Source organism: Saimiri boliviensis, chromosome 9 (assembly GCF_048565385.1).
Source record: "Saimiri boliviensis isolate mSaiBol1 chromosome 9, mSaiBol1.pri, whole genome shotgun sequence".
Lineage (NCBI taxonomy): Eukaryota > Metazoa > Chordata > Mammalia > Primates > Cebidae > Saimiri > Saimiri boliviensis.
In genome coordinates, this window is record NC_133457.1 from 94,989,776 (window position 1) to 95,005,652 (window position 15,877).

Below are 15,877 nucleotides of genomic sequence, written 5' to 3' on the forward strand. Positions count from 1 at the left end.
AGAAGGAACTTCGTCCGTTTCCCAAATTAGGCCATGTGAAGAGAGATCATCTGGACACACTCAGATTCTAGAACTGTGGGCATCTTTACATGCCAACAGCATATTGGTGAGATGTCCTCTATTTTCAGGAATATATTAAGCACCTGGTGCCAATTCATGGTATTCAAGGCCTCCCAGTCGCCTCCCCACTATGGGGAATGGTGAGAGAGAAGAAAAAGGCGGATAAACTGTCATTAATTGCACCCACATCAGAGAGAGCTGGGCGGTCCCTACGGCCTTATCTTGACCCAGCCCGTGAGCAATGATAACATCTCGCCCTGTTGACAGGCCTATGGCTGGCTCTGTATGTGGGTTTTGCCTCCTTCAGAACGGTGATCTTAGCAGCGTTTTCTCCACTCAGCTTGAAACCAAGATGAAATCAGCCTCAGATGCCAGCTCTCTCCTGTTCACCTGTGGCTCTGTTTGCTTTAGTGTCATTTAATATAAAGGGTGTTGTCTCTGTGTGTGTTTACTTACACCTGAACTTTTCTGGATTCATCCACCAGAAACTGGTCCAGTGGTGGCTACTGGTGCTGACGAGGGAAAAGGGGTGAGGGAAAGACTTTATTATAAAGTATTTTTGGCTGGATGCCATATCTCACGCCTGTAATCCCAGCACTTTGGGAGGCTGAGGCGGGTGAATCACCTGAGGTTGGGAGTTCAAGACCAGCCTGACCAACATGGAGAAACCCTGTCTCTACTAAAAATACAAAAATTAGCTGGGTATGGTGGCGCATGCCTGTAATCCCAGCTACTTGGGAGGCTGAGGCAGGAGAATCGCTTGAACCCGGGAGGCGGAGGTTGCAGTGAGCCAAGATCGCGCCACTGCACTCTAGCCTGGGTGACAGAGTGAGACTTCGTCTCAATAATAATAATGTTAATAATAAATAAATAAATAAATACAATGATGTCTGGAGCACTTGCCAGCCATGCCTGCCGAGATTGTGCCACTACACTCCAGCCTGGGCAACAAGAACGAAACTCCATCACACACACACACACACACACACACACACACACACAAAACTAGCAATGCGAGAGATCGCAGTGGGGGTCGTGATGGCTATTATGGCCAAGCTTCAGAAGTAACCCACTGTCACGTCTATCATATTCTATTGGCCATGCATGTGGGATGTGAGATACCGATGTGGCCATGCTGGAGAAACTCACTCTGCCAGCCCAGGTTATTCCACTGTGTAGTAGCCAGGGTTGAGCACCATGGAGGCTGCAAGCTTCACAGACAAGGAAACAGAGCAGGTTGGAGCAACGCAGCAGCCAGAGGGAAGGTTCGGGGTTACAAGCAAATTCTTTCATCTTTCTGAGCCTCAGCTTCCTCATCTGTAAAATGGGAGTTAACTGTGCTGTATTAGTTCATGTTAATGCTGCTGGTGAGGACATACTTGAGACTGGGCAATTTACAAATGAAAGAAGTTTCACGGACTTACAGTTCCACTTGGCTGTGGAGGCCTCACGATCATGGCGGAAGGCAAAGAGGAACAAGTCACAGATATCTTACGTGGATGGCAAACAAGAGAGCTTGTGCAGGAAAACTCCCATTTTTGTAACCATCAGATCTCCTGAGACCCGTTTTCACCATCACAAGAACAGCACAGGAAAGACCCGCCCCCATAATTCAATTACCTCCCACCCAGTTCCTGCCAGGACACGTGAGGATTGTGACAGTTACAAATCAAGATGAGATTTGGGTGGGGACACAGCCAAACCATATCACAGACCTACTTCCCAAGCTTGTGAGAGGCACCCTGACTGACCCTCTGCACCCTGTGGCAGTTGTTTCTGCTGCTATTTAGGGGGGTTTGTTTGATCAGCATGAGCTCATGAGGCTGTGTGTCCCCAGGTATCACTGTCCGTCCAAACCTGCCAAGGGCTCTCCAGTACGCTCTGAATCCCATGGCCTTTGGGAGCTGACCCTGGTCAACCTCATCTGCTCTTACTCTCCCACTCAGCCCACCTGGCTCCAGCCACTGGCCCTGGTCTGCTTGTCAAACGCACCATGCAACCCCGGGCCTCAGGTCCTTTGCACTTGCCGCTTCCTCTGCTTGGGTCTTTCTTCCCCCAGACGGTCATACGGCAGTCTCTTACCCCCTTCCACCTTTCTTTGCGTGTCTGTTCAAACGTCATCTTCTCTGGAAGATCCCTCCCCACTTCCCCCATGGTTCCTGTGGGCTCTCTGTGTAGTGTTCCAACCTCCAGACACGTGGCGTGGCCCATGCTTGCACGTTAGCTATCTCCTCTATCAACTGGGAGTTCCCAGAAGGCAGAGTCCACACTTCTCTTGCCCACTTGTTTGGCAATTCGAGAATCCCCGTGCCTATCTCCATATTAAAGTCTCTGAGAAGTACTAGAGTGGAAACTCCCTTCTCTTTGCTTATACCACATTTCCCAAACACATTTATCCCTGGAGCCCTATGTCCACATGACACTTAGAAAACGGTACATAGAAATAGTGAAAACACGGTCGGGCATAGTGGCTCATACCTGTAATCCCAGCACTTTGAGAGGCCGAGTTGGGGAGATCATTTAAGGTCAGGAGTTCAAGACCAGCCTGGCCAACATGGTGAAACCCTGTCTCTACTAAAAATAAAAAATAATGAGCTGGGCATGGTGATGCATGCTGTAATCCCAACTACTCAGGAGGCTGAGGCAGAAGAATCACTTGAACCCAAGAGGCAGTGAACCCCAGAGTGAGCTGAGATTGTGCCACTGCACTCCAGCCAGGGTGACAGAGTGAGATCCTGTCTCAAAAAAAAAAAAAAAAGAAAAGAAAAGAAAAAGAAAAAAAAAAAGAAATAGTGAAAACACTATCCCCAGAGGGTGGGTCTCCAGGATGTGACAAAGGTTACTTCCTTCTTCGCCAGTGCCCCCCTTTAAAGCACAGAGTACTTCTCCGGGACCAGACTGCCCAGACGCAGAGACTGCCCTTGGTATCCAGTTCCTCACAGCCCTTGCCTCTCAAACCACCATCACTGCCTTCAGGTCACACCTTCAAAAACAATCAGGCCCAGCTTTTTATGGGCGCATTCCAGGTCTGAGGACATGCCCCACTGGCTCAGCCGCACCGTGGGCCCGTCTATAATGGGAGCAATAATTTCCCCTATGATGTAAGATGTCACAGCAAGTTTCTGAGATGATGCTGGCAAAGGTTTTAGCACAGAGCCTGCCCAGAGCATGGTTGTGTAAACAGGCATTATGCTAATGATGATATCAGAGGGCATGAGTCTGCTCTGGCTGCCAAAACCAAACACCAGAGACTACGTGGCCCAAACAGCACACATCTCTTTCTCACAGCTCTGGAGCCTAGAGGAGGTACCAGATGGAGGTGCCAGCTCATTCAGTCCCTGGTGAGGGCTCTCTTTTTGGCTTGTGGCTGGCCACCTTCTCCTCTGTCCTCACATGGCCTTTCCTTGGTGCACAAAATTAGGGAGGGTGAGAGAGTTGATGAGAGAGAGAGAGATCCCTGTTGCTCTTCCTTGTTTGTTTTTGAGATGGAGTCTCTTGCTCTGTCGATCAGGCTGGAGTGCAGTGATGCAATCTCTGCTTACTGCAACCTCTAACTCCCAGGTTCAAATGATTCTGCCTTAGCCTCCTGAGTAGCTGGAATTATAGGCATGCACTACCACGCCCAGCTAATTTTTGTATTTTTTGTAGAGACAAAAATTTCTCCATGTTGGCCATGGCTGGTCTTGAACTCCTGACCTCAAGTGATCCTCCCGCCTCAGCCTCCCTAAGTGCTGGGATTACAGGCATGAGCCACCATGCCTGGTTTTCTATTTGCTAATTTGTTTAACAGAGAGGAAGCCTCAGACTTGGGGCTAAACTGGCAAATTTCTTTGTTTTCTTCTCTAAAATTTGTCTTTTTGAGATGGTTTATACATACAATAAAATTCACCAACTTTAAGTGTACACTTTGGTGATTTTTGACAAATGTATGTAATCTGTAACCACCACCACCATCAAAAAACAAGTTTGATCACCCTAAAAAGTTTCTGCAACCCTTGATATGGCCAGCTTCCTCTCCCCAACCCTGGCAACCCCTGGTCTGTTTTCTTTCTCTCTAGTTTTGCCTTTTCTAGACACTCATATAAATGTAAGCTTTTGTGTCTGACTTTTTTCACTTGAGGCTAGACTAGAATTTAATAACATTGTTGCATTTCCATTTCGTTATTTTTTCCTATTATGTTTCTACTTGTGGCAGATGAAACTGGCTTTCCATTTGCAAAGCTGGTATAAAATTTCTTTTTAAATTGAATCTATTTAAGTGAAGGAGAGTACATTCATTTAAGAAATAGTAAGTGGATCATGATGTTCGTTGTGGGCTAAAAAGAAAAATGAAAGAAATAGTAAGTGGAGATTTCTACACGACAGAAGTGGGACACAAGTCATGGGTGTTTGGAAAAGCCACACTGAACATATGCGGGACCAAGGCCAAGAAAGCGGAGGTGACCTGGCCTGGACCACACAGAGCAGGCGGCCGACGCGGAAGAGGACAGATGGAGAAGGCCGAAGGGAGCGCCTTGGGTCTCCCTTAGGGTTGGGGTTGGGAGTGGGGGCCCTCCCCTCCCCCACGCTACAGTCTGCACTGACAGACAGGTTGAAGGTCAGAGGCTAAGGCTGACAGATGGGCTTTTGCTGGGGAAGGGAGTTCCCAAGGGTGGGGTTTGCCCTTTGTCCTCACAGCACGCAGACCTCTCCTAAAAGGAAATGACCTTGTCCCCATGGCTCCTCCCCAGTCCCAGATGGCAGGGTCAGACTGGAGGGGCATTGGAGGCAAGGGGAGGCAGGGAGGGCCCCTCCGATCGGGAAGGTCATGGCCTGGGGACAGAGTCTTTGCGGGAACTAACACCCATGACCCTCTACCCAGGGATGGCGCTGGCCTTTCAAACTTTCAACTTGACCTCCCCGCTTCACATGCAAATCAGATGCAAATGAGTCAACGGGCACTGGAAACCCCACCTCCCTTCCTCTCTGCCTGGGGTTCACAGGCAGGCAGGTCCAGACACGGGGACTCTCAAAGCCTGGGCCTGCCTGCTCCACACCCTCAGGCCCCCACAGGGGCCGGGCATGAAATGGGCTCCCCTGGTCCATCTCCGCCGGGAGGCTGCCTCACAGCCTGGGCTGCTCCCGCCTGTCCCCGCCCCCCACCCCCATCCTCCACCCAGCACAGGCGGACCTTTCAGAATATAACTCCCATCCCATCTTCTTCCCACCCAGAACCTTCCATTGTCCTTCTGCGGCTCAGCCCTGCCCCACCCCGTCCTTCCCCGACCCTGCGTCCTCTGGGCGCTCAGACCTCCTCTAGTGGACTCTGTGCCTGGTTCTATCCCTCGGTGCCCAGCTGCGCTCCCTTTGGGGCCTTAGCACAGGCTGCTCCCCGATCAGGAACGCCCATTGTCTGGTCCTTCTTCCCCTGCAGGCACATTCTCATCCAACTCTCAGCTCAAAGGCACCCTCAGCAAGGCCCTCCTCATGCTCTCTTCCGCAGCTCCCATCCGCCCTCCCGCAAGTGACGTCTGAAATTATTTCATACACATGTTTGTTTTTGTGGTTTCCTCCCACAACCCAGTGTAGTAAGTTCCACAGAGGCAGCGGCATGGCCCCATTTCCTGTGCCTAGAATACTGCTTGGGACATAGTAGGTGCTCTGTAAATATTTGTGAGCAAATGGGCCGGTCGCGGTGGCTCACACCTGTAATCCCAGCACTTTGGGAGAGGCCAGTGGATCACCTGAGGTCAGGAGATCGAGACCAGCCTGGCCAACATGGTGAAACCTTGTCCCTACTAAAAATACTAAAATTAGCCAGACATGGTGGCGGGTGCCTATAATCCCAGCTACTCAGGAGGCTGAGGCAGGAGAATTCTCTGAACCCGGGAGGTGGAAGTTGCAGTGAGCCGGGATTGCGCCATTGCACTCCAGCCTGGGCGGCAAGAGCAATACTCCATCTCAAAAAAAAAAAAAAAAAAAAAAGAATTGTGGGTAAATGAATTAATGAAGGACCAAATGTGCCTTCTGAGCCCCTGAAGAGGCAGACATTTATGAGTGGGAAGTGTAGTAGTGATCATTTGTTCACTCAGCAATGTGCCAGCGCTGCAGTAGGGGCTGGGGGTAACTGGTGAGCAAGACAGACGGGCTCTGTGCTTGTTTCGTCCACACCTGGAGGGAGGCAAAGGTCAACAGGCAGCAGTGGGGACCAGGAGGGGGCCCTTAATCCATTCCGGAGGCCAAGGCAGGCTTCTAGGAGGAGGTAACATCCTGGCTGAGGCTCAAAAATCAAGCAGGAGGGAGGGGAACTAAGAGTCTTGGGGTTGGGTAGGAGAGAAGCCAGGTCATGGAGGCTGCGAGAGTCCTCAGGGCCCTGTTTACTGTGGGAGAGGGGACAGAGTCGGAGACCCTGTCCTGGCCTCACATATCCCGTTTTTAAGGCAAAAAAATACCACACCCCAAATCAGAGCACGGACAGGCCCACACCCTTAAGCCCCACCGTCTTGTGCCCTTCCCCCTGCTCTGGCCTTCTAGGAACACCAGATCTTTCTCTGGAAACTTCTGGAGCCTCAGCCGCCTCCCTCACCTAGGGAAGGGGCTACCCTCTGACTCCCTGCCCTGCAGATGAGCCCTGGCTTAAATAACACTGACCCCAGTCTGGAGAAAGTGACCCCCTTTCTGAGTCCCTTTCAAGTCTTGTCACATCAGTGAGAAAATGTTCTTTGCTGCTGCCCTGTCTTCAGATTTAGTAGCCACTGATCCCCTATTTATGTCAAATGGAGAGCAGGTTTCCACCCACAGCTCTGGGCTGGCGCTGCGTCTATTTCCATTTCTATTTATGACAGAAGACGCCTGCTTGTCTTTTAGTATATCAAGTTTCCTTCTAAAATAAACCCATTGTGAACTGTAAAACACAATTTAGGGTAATTGCCATCGGGAAAATCCATTGTGGATTAAGTATTAGACATATTTGATTGATGCAAACTGAAGTGTTTGGGGATGAGAATTCATGATATCTGTAATTTACATTAAAATACTTCAGAAAGAAACAGGTGAAGCAAATCGGGCGAATGCTAACATTGTATCTGGGTGTTGGGCACCTGAGTCGAAATGTTATCCTTCACTCTCCTGTGTGTCTAAAATTATTCTAATTCAGTCTAAGTGAGTTGACTTAAAGACTACACTGGCCAGGCACGTTGCCTCATCCTTGTAATCCTAACACTTTGGATGGCCAAGGCAGGAGGATCACTTAAGCTCGGCAGTTCGAGACCAGCCAGAGGATCATAATGAGACCCCCATCTCTACAAAAAATTTAAAAAATCATCCGGTGTGATGGTGTGTATCTGTGCTCCCAGTGAGACTCCGTTTCAAAAAGAGAAAGAAGAAAAAAAGGAAAAGAAAAATGAAAGGAGGGAGAGAATGCCGGGCGCGGTGGCTCAAGCCTGTAATCCCAGCACTTTGGGAGGCCGAGGCGGGTGGATCACGAGGTCAAGGGATCGAGACCATCCTGGTCAACCTGGTGAAACCCCGTCTCTACTAAAAATACAAAAAATGAGCTGGGCATGGTGGCGTGTGCCTGTAATCCCAGCTACTCAGGAGGCTGAGGCAGGAGAATTGCCTGAGCCCAGGAGGCGGAGGTTGCGGTGAGCCGAGATCGCGCCATTGCACTCCAGCCTGGGTAACAAGAGCGAAACTCCGTCTCAAAAAAAAAAAAAAAAAAAAAAAAAAAAAAAAAAAAAAAAGGAGGGAGAGAGGAAGGGAAGGAAGGAAGGGAAAGAAAACATCACAAGAACAATCTTCGTGGCTGACCCTGGGCATGGCCAAAAGTGTGAACATGAAATAAGAATGGAAGGAGCCTGGGAAGGCAGAGGGAACCTTCTGGGCTGGGAAGGCCAGCCCTGTATCTGGGAGGCGTGCAGGCCCTGTGTACCTCTTCCCCTGTCTGCAGCCCCTTCTCTTGGGCCCCCAGCCCTGGCACCTGGTGCTCTGAGCAGCTCTTCGCCGATACAATGCTCTTGGGCTTGGGGCCAGGGAGGAGTCCAACAGCATAGCTGTCCTCAAGCCCTGGGAGGCCTAGCCACTCTGCCAGTGTCTAGGCTGGGAGTGGGCAGAGGGCTCAGCCGCCTCTCATCAGCCAGGTCCAACCCCTTGGATCCGGGCCCAGGCATCCCTCCTCTCACTGTCCACCTTATGGGACAGGCAAGGAAACTGAAGTCCAGGCCTGACCCAAGTTCCCTGTCCTGGGGCCTGGACTCTTCCTGAGGACCCAGGACACACGATCCTGCAGAGGGAAGAGGAAGGAGAAGGCTGAGTGCACAGAAAGAACCAACAGCCAGCCTGCAGCCCTCAGCCGGCCAGGGTCATGTACAGAGGGAGGGGACAGGGCCCCAGAAGTCTGAGGTCCCTGAGATGAGGGAATCACAGTGCAGGCTGTCACCCACAGCCCCGGCAAGAGAGGGTTCGCCCCTCTGTAGCTGTGTCCTCTCCATCGGTGCCTTCCCAGTCTCGCCTGCTCAGAAGAGGCACCCTCTACCCATTGCTCAAGCAGAAGCCTCAAAATCACCCTCAACTCCACCTTCACCCCCCAAATCCAGTCAGGTCCCTCTCTTCAATGTCTCCCCTTTTATTCACCTAGTCAACAAATATGCCTCACTTTGGGAGGCCAAGGCAAGTAGATCACCTGAGGTCAGGAGTTCGAGACCAGCTTGTCCAACATGGTGAAACCCTGTCTCTACTAAAAATACAAAAATTTGCCAAGCGTGGTGGCAGGCACCTGTAATCCCAGCTATTCAGGAGGCTGAGGCACGAGAATCACTTGGCCCAGCCTAGGTGACAGAGTGAAACTCTGTCTCAGAGGGAGAAAGAAAGAGAGAGAGAGAAATAAAGACAGCAAGAGTGAGAGCGAAAGCGAGAGGGAGGGCGGGGTGGGGAGGGGAGGGCAGGGGAGGGGAGGGGAGGGCAGGGGAAGGGAGGGCAGGGGAGGGGAGGGCAGGGGAGGGGAGGGCAGGGGAGGGGAGGGGAGGGGAGGGGAGGGAAAGGAAGGGACGGGAGAAAGGAAGGAAGAAAGGGAGAAAGGAGGGAAGGAGAGGAGGGAGGGAAAGAAGGTGAGCGGGCAGGCAGGCAAGAAAGAGGCAAGAGAGGAAGAGAATCCCAGCCTCAGTTTCCCCCTTCCCACCGGAATGGATTTTTTTTTTTTGGTCAAATCTGTCAGAAGGCGACCTCTGGTGGCGACTTATTAAAACTGCAATCCCTCAGGTTGCAGGCCTTAAAGGACCCAAAACAAGATCCCGCCAGCTGTATAAAATCAGAAACTACGCCCGTCCCTCACTTATTCTGCAGATGAGGCTATTGAGACCCACCTAGAATTGAGCTCTGGTCTCCTCCACCTCAGGCCCTGCCAGATCACCTGAGGTCAGGAGCTATAGTTTTCCACAGCTGCACGACACCCTCTGGAAGGAAGCCGGCAGGCCGCCTGGCTGGCATCTCCCCTGGCTTTGGCACCCCTGACGCCTCAGAGTACCCCCTACTCGCCCTACCTAGCCACTTGGGAAAACTCTGCCCTGTCCTGGGCTGGGATTCCCACCCTCTCCACCCCTGGGTTCCTGTCCTAAGGTCCGCATGCATTTGTCATCCACACACCTAGAAGCTGCTCCAGACGGCCCCAGCTTCCCCCCACCTCCAGCCCCTGGCGTGCCCTAGGCTGTCATTGTTCCCCACACAGGACAGGGCCAAGAAGAGGTAAGGAGCTCCCACGTGTGATCTGAGCACAGCTGAGGAGGCTGCTACCTCCCTTGAGCTGGATGTGAGACCTCTACTGATGCAACACAAGACACCATTTCATTTTTGTTGTTGTTCAATTTTTTTTCTTTTTTTTTCTTTGAGACAGAGTCTTGCTCTGTCACCCAGCCTGGAGTGCAATGGTGTAATCTTGGCTCAGTGCAACCTCTGCCTCCTGAGTTCAAGCAATTCTCCTGCCTCAGCCACCCGAGTAGCTGGCACTACAGGTGCACGCCACCATACCTGGCTAATTTTTGTATTTTTAGTAGAGACAGGGTTTCACCATAATGGCCAGGCTGGTCTCAAACCATCTGCCTCGGCCTCCCAAAGTGCTGGGATTACAGGCGTGAGCCACCACACCTGACCTTTTTTTTCTTTTCATTTTTTTAAAGTAACTTTTAATTTGGGGCTTTTAATTTAATCCTGCTATAAGCAGGATTACAGACTCTTAGAAAATTAAAATGTTTCAGTCTGGTTTAAAGTCCCCTTTGGAGGCTGGGTACAGTGGCTCACACCTGTAATCCCAGCATTTTAAGAGGCCAAGGCGGGCAGATCACCTGAAGTCAGGAGTTCAAGACCAGCCTGGCCGACATAGTGACACCCCGTCTCTACTAAAATAAAATACAAAAATTTTAGCTAGGCATGGTGGCAGGCTCCTGTAATCCAAGCTACTTGGGAGACTGAAGCAGGAGAATCGCTTGAACCCAGGAGGCAGAGGTCACAGTGAGCCAAGATTACACCATTGCACTCCAGCCTGGGCAACAGAGCAAAACTCTGTCTCAAAAACAAAAATAAAAATAAAGTCCCCTTCGATCATTCCTCATTTCCCCTCTTGTCCGCTGCCAGCCTCCACACACACAATAGTGGAAGTAACCACTGTTGTCAATGTTGACCTTTCCAGATGTTCCTATAGATGTGTATATGGTAAATACACACACCCCAAACTAATATGTAGAATTTATTTGTGGAGATTGTTTTTTCACACAGATGTGATTATATCGTACATGTTTCTCATGGTGTTTTTTTTTTTTTTTTTTTTTGACAGAGTTTCCCGTCGGCCTCCCCACATATTGGGATTACGGGCGTGAGTCACTGTCCCGGTCTATCCTAAAGTTTCTTTTCCCCTCTGTTTTTTCTCTTGGGCTTAACTGTCGGCATGAGGAGCCTTGACTTTGATGGGGTCTGCATCAGTGCTGCAGGCTCTTACGGGGAGCTAAATGATCCTTACCTGGTGTGGAGGCCCCCAGAAGCCCTTCTCTCTGCCTTCTTCTCCCACATGTCCTTTTACCCACTCCCCTTCTTCCATTTCCTACCTTTTTCTCACCCGAGCATCAAGGCCCCACACAAACCCTTGGTGAAAAGGTCCTAAGTCAGCAGATGCTTTTAAGGTTTGTCTCCAGAATGTGGGCTCCCTGCGCCTCCTGGTGGCTCCTCTGAGTAACTGCAGTGGCACCATCAGCCCCTAATCCATTCACCTTCCAACCCCTCCACCCATCAATGCCTTTGCCACGCACTGCCCACCTACTGATTACCTCGTGAACCCTCCATGGGAGCCCTGGGGGAAAAGACATGAATTGGAATATCTGCCCTGGACACTGTCCCGCTAAAATGTGAGCTCCACCGTGACCTGCCAGAAGGGTCTACAAGTTTGAGGGAGCAGCACTTTGTGCTAAAACCCGTGGTCCAGGCACAGCTCCTGTGGAAGGCAATCGGGGGATCTCTCTCAAGTTCACCGCTGGGAATTAATTCGGCAGATATTCTGCCCATGGGCAAAATGCCAGACTGGCAGAATGTTTATTGCAGTATTGTGTTTGAGACAGAGTTTTGCTCTTGTTGCCCAGTTGGAGTGCAATGGTGAAATCTAGGCTCACTCCAACCTCCGCCTCCCAGGTTTGATTGATTCTCCGGCCTCAGCCTCCCAAGTCGTTGGGATTACAGGCATGCACCTCCACACTTGGCTAATTTTGTATTTTCAGTAGAGACGGGGTTTCACCATGTTGGCCAGGCTGGTCTCGAACTCCTGACCAGCCTGCAGTATTGTTCTTGATGGCACATGGTAAGCACCCAGTAATGGCAGTGGGCAACATTAGTCCTGGTGCATCTGGATAATGGAACACCCTGTGGTAGCAGAAGGAGCCCCACCTTCCCTGCAGGTTCACCTCTGATCTCACCTTGCCCTCACTCTATGCCAGCGATCCTACTCTCACGGCCAGCACCAGAGAACTAGGTCTTGCCAGGACCCCTCCTGTGACCCTCTCCTCCTCAGAGGGGCTTTACTGGCCCCCTCAAGCCTGAACCTGCCCCCACTCTGTTCTCCCTCCACTCCAGGTCCTTCTCACTGTTTTCCTACAGAAAGTATCTTATGGCTGGGCATGGTGGCCCACACCTGTAATCCCAGCACTTTGGGAGGCCAAGACAGGTGAGTTACCTGAGGTCAGGAGTTTGAGACCAGACTGGCCAATGTGGTGAAACCTCGTCTCTACTAAAGATACCAAAAAATTAGCCAGGTATGGTGGAGTGCACCTGTAATCCCAGCTACCAGGGAGGCTGAGGCAGGACAATCACTTGAACCCAGGAGGCGGAGGTTGCAGTAAGACGAGGTCGTGCCACTGCACTCCAGCCAGGACAATAAGAGTGAAACTCTGTCTTAAAAAAAAAAAGTATCTTAAAACATATTAAATAACATATTTATTTGTAGTATTTATTGTCTATTGTCTGTCTCCTTACACTAGAACGTCAGCTCTCCAAGGGAGAGGACTTTGTCTATTTTGTTCAGTTTTATATCCCAAGCGCTTCTCACCGTGCCTGACATAGAGCTGACACCTGGTAAATATCTGTTGAACAAATTAATGAATTCAACTGAATGAGTGAAGCCAATGAATGAATGTCTCAATTTACAGAACACAGAAACATCTGTAAGACATGTAAGAGGAGAAAGGAAGCTGCAGAGTGATGTGTGTGGTGTGCTCCCCTGTGTAAATGACGTGGGTGGAATGCTGTTCTGTAAACCTAAGGCTGGGCACAGCGGCTCACGTGTGTCATACCAACACTTTCAGAGGCCAAAGCAGGCAGATTGCTTGAGCCCAGGAGTTTGAGATCAGCCTGAGCAACATGGCAAAACCCTGTCTGCACTAAAAATACAAAGATATTAGCTGGGTATGGTGGTGCACGTCTGTGATCCCAGCTACTCAGGAGGCTGAGGTGGGAGGATCACTTGAGCCCAGGAAGAGGAGGTTGCAGTGAGCTGACATGGTGCCACTGCACTCCAGCCTGGATAACAATGAGACCCTGTCTCAAAAATAAACAAATAAATAAAATAAACTTAAAACTGCTCAAAAAATTAAAGTATACCACATAAATAACAACAGGTCAGGCACACCTGTAATCCTAGCACTGTAGCACTGTGGGAGGCCGAAGAGGGTAGATCTCTTGAGGTCAGGAGTTCAAGACCAGCCTGGCCAACAAGGTGAAACCTTGTTTCTACTAAAAATACAAAAATTAGGCAAGCATGGTGGTCATCTCAGCTACTCAGGAGGCTGAGACACGAGAATCTCTCGAACCCAGGAAGCGGAGGTTACAGTGATCCAAGATTGTACCATTGCACTCCAGCCCGGACAAGAGCGAGACTCCATCTCAAAAATAAAAATAAAACAAATAAACAACAACAAAGGTTATAAAAATTTCTGGAGATTGCAAGGAAGAGGGAAATACATTGGTTGGGGTTCATTCATTTATGTATGCAACAAGCATTTATTAGGCTCCCAATATATACTGTTTATGTTGCATAAAGCTGTTAGAACAGGTTTCTTTGGAAAAGGTGGCATTTGAGACTGGCTTTGAAATACTGATCAGATCCTGCCAGAAAGACACAGGCAGAAAGGATATTCTAGTCCCAGCTACTCTGGAGGCTGAGGCAGAAGAATCACTTGAGCCTGGGAGCCGGGGGTTACAGTAAGCCGGGATCATGCCACTGCACTCCAGCCTGGGCGACACCATGAGATCCTGTCTCAAAAAAAAGAAAGAAAAAAAAAAGAGGAAGAATTTATGGACAATAACATTGGTTTGAAAAAGACAGTTTTGGCTAGAAGCAGTGGCTCACACCTATAATCCCAGCACTTTGGGAGACCAAGGCAGGCAGATCATGAGATCAGGAGTTCAAGACCAGCCTGGCCAATATAGTGAAACCCAGTCTCTACTAATAATACAAAAATTAGCCAGGTGTGGTGGTGCTGGCCTGTAGACCCAGCTACTCAGGAGGCTGAGGCAAGAGAATAGCTTGAACCCAGGAGGTGGAGGTTGTAATGAGCCAAGTTTGTGCAATTGCACTGCAGCCTGAATGACGGAGCAAGACTCCATCTGAAAAAAAAAAAAAAAAAAAAAAAAAAAGAAAGATAGAAAAATGAAAGTTTTATTAGAAAGAAAGAACTCAAGAAGAGTGCAGGGGGCACCTCAGCGAGACAGGACGGAGAGTACCACGGTGGAGTTCTCCTCGGGGCGTTTGTGGACCTTAAAGCAGGAGGTCACAGGTAATTTGGACCACATTAGCCACATAGGTCATGCTAAATGATTACATTTGTAGTAGATATTTTGGTGACTTGATGTCAGCAAGGGTCGCGTAATGAATTTTAATATGCATGCATTCTAGAGATATCTAGAAATGCTACTTACTTTAAACAACAAGTTACCTGAGACGAGTCTCAATCATTTAGAAAATTTATTCTACCAAGGTCAAGGATGCACCAGCGACACAGCCACAGAAGGTCCTGATGACCTGCCCAAGGTGGTCAGGGCACAGCTAGGTTTTACGCATTTTAGGGAGACATGAGACATCAATCGATATATGTAACATGTATTTAATCTTTCTGGTCCATCCAGAAAGGTGAGACGCCCCGAAGTGGGGAGGGGTTTTCCAGGCCATAGGTAGATAAAGCACAATGGTCACATTATTTTGAGTTTCTGATTAGCCTTCCACTGAATACACAATTTACAGGAATCGTCACTTATGCCTTGGTCTGGCTTAGTGAAGCAACAGGGCAAAGGAAGCCATCAGATATGCATTTATCTCCTATGAGCAGAGGGACGACTTTGAGCTCTGTCTGTCCTATGTCCACAAGGAATTTCCTAGTGGGAAAACTGTGAGGGAGATATGTCGCTTTTTAAAATCTTTGTAGCTATCTGATTTAGGAGTAGAATGGGAGGCAGGTTTGCCTGACACAGTTCCCAGCTTGACTTTTCCCATTGGCTTAGTGATTTGAGGGTCACAAGTTTATTTTCCTTTCGCATTTCCCCCCCCCCCCCGCCCCGTTTCTTTTTGAAAGCATTTTAGAAGAAAATTAGTCTTTGGTCTCAGGTTTTGTCTGATCTCTCGTGGCAAGGACAGTTGGTTCATAGGCAGGTAGGTCCCACATGGTTAGAAAAGCTCATTTTAGCAGGTTGTGAAGTCTCACGTCCTAAAAGAAAATGGGGAAGGAAGGGACACACCAGCAGCAGCGACAAGAATGACAACAAAATTCCTGGAAAACCAGTAGAGGCCATAACACTCTGCAGTCCACACATCAGTAGGCAGGTATGGACGTGGCTTGTGCATGTAAATGGGTTGTCTAGCTTTAGTTCACAGGGCTTTAAGAAAGCACGGCTGAGTTTTTAGTGATTGCAAATCAGGAAAAATGTGGGGGGGGGGAAGGAAAGGAAAAAAGAAAACAACATGCAAACATGATTTTGGAGACTTGCAGCCAGGAAAAATTTTAGAATTTCCTCCAAACTGTAGAAAATGGAAAACACTAGGCAAGCCTAGACTCTGACAACGGGTGTGTTACAGTTGGTTTCGAAACACGATTTTTCTCTCTCCTGTCCCCTTTCACTGAGGACAAATCATAGGACAAAATTCATTCACAACATAAGTTTCTGTCTTATTTTATTTGGCTAGAGTATTTTCATAAAGTCTTCAAGAATAATTGTTTGCTATATAGGCTCCTCATTTTTTTTAAATTGGCTTTTCTGGAACTTTAGTTGATAAGGAATCTCATACTCGACTTTAATGCCTTAAGCCCGGCCTGTGCCT